This window comes from Microtus ochrogaster, unplaced genomic scaffold (genome assembly GCF_000317375.1).
Source record: "Microtus ochrogaster isolate Prairie Vole_2 unplaced genomic scaffold, MicOch1.0 UNK94, whole genome shotgun sequence".
Classification (NCBI taxonomy): Eukaryota; Metazoa; Chordata; class Mammalia; order Rodentia; family Cricetidae; genus Microtus; species Microtus ochrogaster.
In genome coordinates this window covers 1,061,063-1,068,522 of record NW_004949192.1, presented here as the reverse complement: position 1 = coordinate 1,068,522, position 7,460 = coordinate 1,061,063, and positions in this window count along the sequence as shown.

Sequence of the window (7,460 nt, the reverse complement as noted above, 5' to 3'; positions counted from 1 at the left end):
ACTAATAATAAAATGATGACAGACTAACATAAATAATTGCTTTTATTCCTCAGAGTAAAATAGAAAAAAAGCCTGATTCCAGATTAAATATTGATACACTCATATCTGAGCAACACTTGACCCACATCAAAGATATTCCTTTGGCACTAGTTGGAGAATAACATAATGAAAATAACATAATGATGTGAAGGTCATTTTATAGAAAATAAAGGCTCTGTGGTATTATATTCTGATGTTTCATGTCTTTAAAACCTGCATGAAATCCACGTACATTTATGTTGAAAGGATGGCAGAAATATTGCAATTGATTCAAATGGAGGCTGTTGATTCCAAAGTACCAGTGTTTTCCAGTCTCAGCATTACTAGCAGACATAGGAATTCAGAGTCTGAGATTGAAGATACAAGATAAGATATGCACTTGTTCAAAGGACACAAAGACAACACACACAATGACAAAGAAATCTGTTGTGTTAATTATTTTTAAAGGTAGTATGTAATACCTTGCTGCCATGATCAATAAGTGGTTGATTTCCAACAAAGGTCAAGCTCTTTGTTTCCTAAATAAAAAAGAGCTTACAAGGGGAAAAAATCATGTACAAGAGTTTTATATGCCAAAACAAAAAAACTGTGAGAACCTAAAAGTTAATAGGATGAAAAGAAGTATATTTACTATTCTATACATTATTCAATCATGAGTCTTTGGTGACAGGTAGGGTTGTGCCTTCATATATTTCTGCATAATATTATCAATGACTCTACGTTTTCATGAAAAAACTACAATGTCCTAACCATTTCCACAATATATCCCAGAGAAAAGAGGAAAGAGAATGTCAGATGCTAAAACCTGAAGTGAAGTATTTCCTTGCAGATACTGCAGTGTTTCAAGACTGAGACAGTGGTGTCAAAAGTTTAAAGAGAAGCAGAGGGTTCAGAAGCAGCAATCAACTTGCTGCACAGGAAACTACAGCAGATGACTCAGAACTGTAATACTGGGAATAAACCAGTACATGACTTTGCTAATTTTCATGGGCTTAGTCTCATATAGAAGTCAATAGCAGTCTGCCATGTCTGGGTCAATGTAATTCGCATTTCGGTTATAAACACGAGCAGCAGAGAGCTGGCATATAGCCAGAGCCTCACTAGTAAGGACCTGCTATGCTGAAAGTGTAATTAGCTCTGCTTGTCTCTGAATGAAAGAGTGTGTGCATTCAAATTGCTCCCGGAACAATGAGAAGAATGATCTCAATTCCACCAATAGGAACAAATCCTGTAGTTACCTTGGTGATCTCGATCCGAACTGCTGACTCACTCCATTCCATCTAACTGCGTTTGGTCCAGCAGAAAAAAAAAAAAAAAAATGAAGGAAAAAATGTAGTTTACCTGGGACCAGAATCCAATCATCAAAAAAGGAAAACATCTCAGGTAACTGGGAGATGATCATACATTTCACTCTTTGGGTCTGTATCCTGCTTATTTGCCTGAAATTTCCCATTTCTACCTGCCAATGGCTGACTGAGATTCTGTGCTGCCGATTGCAGATTACTGGTATCACATTCAGAAATGCAATATCAGAGTCCCTAAATACACTGATTGGGGATTCTGCCACTTGAAATTTTAAGATTCCCAGGTGCCTGAGGATATTTCCCGACATTGCAATTATCTTACTGGGGCATCCAGTGACGCATATAACCAGTACATCCCCGTGTATTGTCAGGTATTGACTCCCACAGTAAATCTGCCGTACAGAAAATGTAGCATTCAAGACTAACCTAGAAATCACAGATATTAAGGAGGAAGCAGTAGCTTGAGAAACTCAAGCACGTTTTCTGTACCGCGTAAAGGAACAGGTGACTCTTAGCAGAAGCATGGAAAATCAAAACGTATCTCCCCCCTCCCCCCCCCGAGGTTCCTTTTGCTTCTGTCTCCTTTAGGTCCCTGGGACAGATTTTCTTCTCTGTGGTTTTTTACCGTCAGGAGCCTGACTAAAGTCTAGCTGACTTTAGTCAGGAGCCTGACAAGTAAAATCCGTCTGTGCAGACATTTTTATGCTACCTACGAACCAATAAGGAGAGAGATCTCATATCAAGGATTGGAAAGCAAGAACCGCATTTAACTTCATGATGTCATCAAGAGCTGATGATTCATCTGTGTCTCCCCCTCCTTCCTGTGTGTTGTAAAAAGAAGCAGAGCAATTGAAATGGGTATGCCGAATAAAATTCAATTTTCCCCTGTGTTTTGCCTCTAGTTAACAGCAGACAAAACTCTCTAAGTATGACAGGTTGTCTGAGTGACCTTTCATCTGGTTTTGCCTCGAATCTACAAATATACACGGAAACCTCCATTCCTGTTTGGAGATTCCTGATTGTTACTCTTCATCTAAGTGCTTCTGATTCTTTGTGATTTGTTTTTGTTTGTTTTTATGTGTGTTTTTTACGTAGTCAAATTATCAATAAATGTTACATATAATACAATTAATATGCATTACATATAAATATAACATATAATTAAAAATTTCCATTTACTCGAATCATGATTACATAATATACTTAAGTCCATAGGAGTGTTGTACAAGGAGATGGGTGGATTGTAGATAGAAATGTTGATTTCACTCCCTCTTCTGAATAGAACCAACTATAATATATTATTCCACAGTGTCTTAGTGATAAAGAAATGAATTCAACTTAATTGAATGCAGGAAAAAAGTTCAGATATTTATATTCTTAACATTTATGTTTTCTGTTTAATGCCTTATAGGTGTTTGCATAGTTACCTTGTCAAAAAATGGCCTTCATATTTTTGTTTCTCACATGCAATTAATATATATAATGTACCCACTAAATATTTATTTACTTATTTACTATATTCACTAGATTTCAAATATAAGAGTTTATCTCCACAAACCATAATAAATATTAAATCTGAGGTATATTAATTATTTAATAATAACAGAATACATTTAAGGAGGTTGTATGTCCATCAATTTGAAGCCATCTGTTGATACATGAAAATAAATCTCAGTTTCCTTCTGAATTAATTCAATACAACAAATAGCCACTCTAATAATGGTTTAGCTTCATTTCTCCTGAAACTAGGCCCACTGGGATTTTTGAGCAGTTGATATACCACAAGAATTATGCACTTATTTCCAGTTTTTGAAAATTTATTAGGGTGAATATGCTTACATTTTTATCAAATACTGGTTTGATGCAAATATTTATTAAACTGAGAAGATCTAAGATACACTTTCTCCTTGGAATGAAGTAGCCACAGATACTCAGAAAACTTTCTGTTACCATGTTTCTCTAATGTCCAGGAATTGTATTATACTAGCATTCCTGCTTTAGAAAACAAGTATTCTAAAACTGTCTCCTAGATTTTCAAATTTCCAAATGGGTTTTTTGCTGACTGAGACTGCTACTTCACTGTCTCAAGTAACAATGTAACCATGAAAGCAAAAGAATAAGATAATGACTATAACTAACAAACCACTCTAAAAGATCATTGCATTGTATTACACTTACTCACCAAATATGATATGATCTTCTGTAAACACCAATGTTAAATTATCTTTTCTGAATAGTAGATGATAATGTCAAGAAATCGGAAAATGTCTGGGTTCTTCCCTTATTGTCCTCATGCATATAATGTAACAAGAGCAGCTTGCAGTTAACACTTGTATATTCCATCTCAGACACAGAATAACAATGGTATTAAAACTTGTGCAACACTCTGGAGTTCAGTATGGCAGTTTCTCAGAAAATTAGAAATCAACCAACTGTAAGACCCATCAATACCACTCTTAGAGGTATATACAAAATTTTATCAATCATGCTACAAGGAAATTTGTTCCACTATGTTTGTAGAAGCATTATTTGCAATTTCCAGAACCTAGATGCCCTTCGACCAAATTATGGATAAAAAAAAAATGAGGTACATTTACATAGTGGAGTACTACTCAGCATTAAAAAACAATGATATCTTGAGATGTGGAAGCAAATGGAGGAAACTAGAAAGATAAAACATCCTTGGTGAGATAATCTAGACCCAGAATAATGAGGATGATATGTACCCAATCATAGGTGAGATACCAGGTATAAAGCAAAAAATAGAGAAACTGTAATGCTGCCTCTTTAAGAGACAAGCCACACCCATTCCCAGCAGCCTCTCTCCCTCCCTTACCATCTTTGGCTCTCTCTTGGTCCCCCCCTCTCTCCTTCTCTCTCACCCTCCTCCCCTTTTCGTTCCCCTTCATAGCCTACCTAATAAATATCTAACTTTACTATACGTGGTGTACCTATCTCTCTAGCCTACCTGCCGAAGTCACATGGAGATCTGCCATGTGGTCTCGCTGCTTAAGACTGGCGGCTGTTGGGAACCAGAAGCTTGCAGCAAACCCATCTGCATGGTATGCCTGTCTATCTGCCCCTTGCCTGCCTGCCACCACATGGCTAGCCACCAGGGCCACCCACGGGATCAGCCACCTTGGTTTGTGGACCTGCTGCTGATCTCGACCCCACAGCAAGCTGCTGGGGACCCGCAGCAAGTCCAAAATGTTTGGTACCATGACTCTGATAGGCCTTCCCACTCCAGTTCCTCTCCAGAGTTTGGGATCCTGAACCAGAGTTTATTTTTCTACTCCCACCACCGACTTCCATTAGTAAGTCTCCCCCATTCTGCTATTGTTCTTTCCCTCAGCTAAAATCGTGTTTGTACTGACCTGGGGTCAGTCAGCCCGTAACAGTGCATATTCTGTGCAGTCTATCTGACAGATTCTTCTTTCTCTTTTTTTTCCATTTCTTTTCTTTTTTCCCCCTTCCCTTAAAAGGCCGCTTGGAGCGACGTTTGGCCTTTCTGGCTTCTGAGTCACCCCAATCAGATCTAGTCAGGCCATAACACCCCACCCAGGGTGCGGGGATGCCCAGTTCATGGGTCCTGTGGTGTTTACTCTGATTTGCACCCCACCTATGGGGGGAGACGTCCCCGTTATAGGCCTTATGGTGTCGCTGTTTTATGGGTTTTCATAATTTAGCTATGGGTAGTGAGCTATCCATGTCAGGACCCTGGCGTTTTTAAAATTCCAGCTGGCTTTTTTCAATTCCAGCCGTGGCATGGTGCAGCTTTTTCAGTTCCAGCATTTTGCTCCCTTCTATGGCTTGTGGTGTGGCATGGTGGCTCAGCGACAGGGCAGATCATGCCTCTAGGTCTCTCTTATTAATCTTAAAATCCCTGCAGCTCAAAACTTTTGACTTTTTCATGCAATGTTTGGCTGCTGCCATTTTGACTAGGGTCAGGTGACTTCGCCACCATCTTGGATGAGAGCCAGGTCAGGTGACCAAGTTACGCCATCTTTACTGAAGTATGCCCTGCCTGTTTCCCCAGTGTTAACTTCATTGCCTGGGTGACCTTACCGCCATCTTATCTGAGAGCTAGGTGAGGTGACCAAGTTCTCCCATCCTTACTAAAGCATGCCCTGTCTTGTCCCCCGGTTTACTTATATTTTTTTCATTAAATTTTCTTGTTGACTCTGTTACATGTGTTTTGCACAGTGGCATGCCTTTGGCAGACCCATCAAGAGCATCCACTTTGCCAATTCCTGTTCACTCTCTCTGTGTATAATCATACATGTAACTTAAATACACCTATCCTTAATATTATTGTTCATTACATCTTATTTCAGACTACGAAAACAATAAGTCTCATGTTTTAAACTGGTATGTACTTTTAAGTCTCTTACAAAAATACCTTATATTTAACCCAATCCTCATTTAAAATATATTAAGCTGTTCTCTTCTTGTCAGTTCTGCTATTAATCTTATATTGCAAGCAGTTTTTTTCTTCTTCCTGCCTTTTATGAGTATAAGTCTTACCTGTTAAGAGCCAATACAGTTCACAGTGTGAATAAATATCACTGTAAATTGTTTAATAAATAAGTTTAATAGAATTTAGCTAGTCAGTATAAACTTAGGCAGGGGAACCATACTTCAATGTTGCTGAGAAGAAAAAAAAAGTGTTAAATGGAGTTTATGATGAGTGAGCAGTAAGCTGCTTAGTATCAATAGAGATTGAATCATCACAGAAGTAACAAAAACATTAGATCCATTTCTGCAGTACACTAACATTGATAAACTACATAATTACAAAATGTCTTTGCTAAAAATGGTTCTATAGCTACCACATAATGTACATAGTTTGGGATAGTTAGGTATACATTTGTTCATTTACAATAAACGATCTGTAGAAAATGGCATTTAAATAACTTAGAGTTCAGTTGAAGTGAGACACAATTGCTCCTGGCAGCACCGATCTATGCCTGAGAAAATGTTGAGCACTGAAGACACTCCACTTGGAGCTTGTTTTCTTCTTGGCAAAACCGGCCTTTTGGGCAAGGAACTGCCCATACCTCAAGCACCGACAAAATACATAGTATCCAAAAATGGATAGGCAAGACTGTCAAATCTTGCCGAGACAGGGTAAGATGGTTTTGAAAAATTTCTTTCCTTTGAAATTAGTCTGTGAGTTATTCTAGGCCTTAGCCAAAGTTGATTGCCTCAATGTTGCAAATGAGACTTTGGGTGATTTTCCAGGGGGCCAGTTGTCTCTGTCATTTGTTGTACATTTTGGAAGTTGCTTGATTGCACTTCCTACTCACTCAAATAACATTATTTCCCTTCTCGGATCTTCGATGGGGTTCAAGACTAGAGAAGTGTAGTTACTTTCCTCACATGACTTGGACAAGTTATTTATTATACAAGACTTAAACTAGTCAGAATAGGATATTTTTCTTGCTGCATATAATTTTGTATTAGGTTTATTTAAACAAATAGGGGAGGTGCTGCAGGAAAGTTTACCCACCTACTGGGGTGTGGCCTCATAGACTATTTACCTAGAAGCCAAGCACATTAGGACTCTTCTCCCCGCCCCCAGTTCCTGTTTTGTTCCTTTAGATTGTTATTTTCTCATCTCCATCCAACATTCAAGCAGAGAATCCTGATTTGTAAGCTTTCCCCCTAAATAAATAACTATCTATCTTTCAGTTCTGAGCCAGTGTGAGATTTCTTTTAAGCGCCCAATATCTCTGCCTTCGATATAAGTGGAAAAATCATGTAAATATTGTTGTTAAGACTATGTGATGAAAGCATAACACACACTACATTTATGGCTAGAAATAAAATAATAAAATGCTGACAGACTTACATAAAAATAATTCCTTTAATTCTTCTAGAGTCAAAAAAACAAAAAAAAACCTTGAGTCCAAATGCAATATTGATATCCTAACATATCTGAGCATCATGTGACCCACATCAAAGATATTCCTTTGGCACTTGTTGGGAAATAACATAATGATGTGCAGGGAAGGTCTTTCTATAGAAAATAAGAGGCTTTGTTGTATTATGTCTGATGTTACATGTCTCTAAAGCCTACTTGAAAGCCACGTACATTTATATTGAAAAATATGGCAG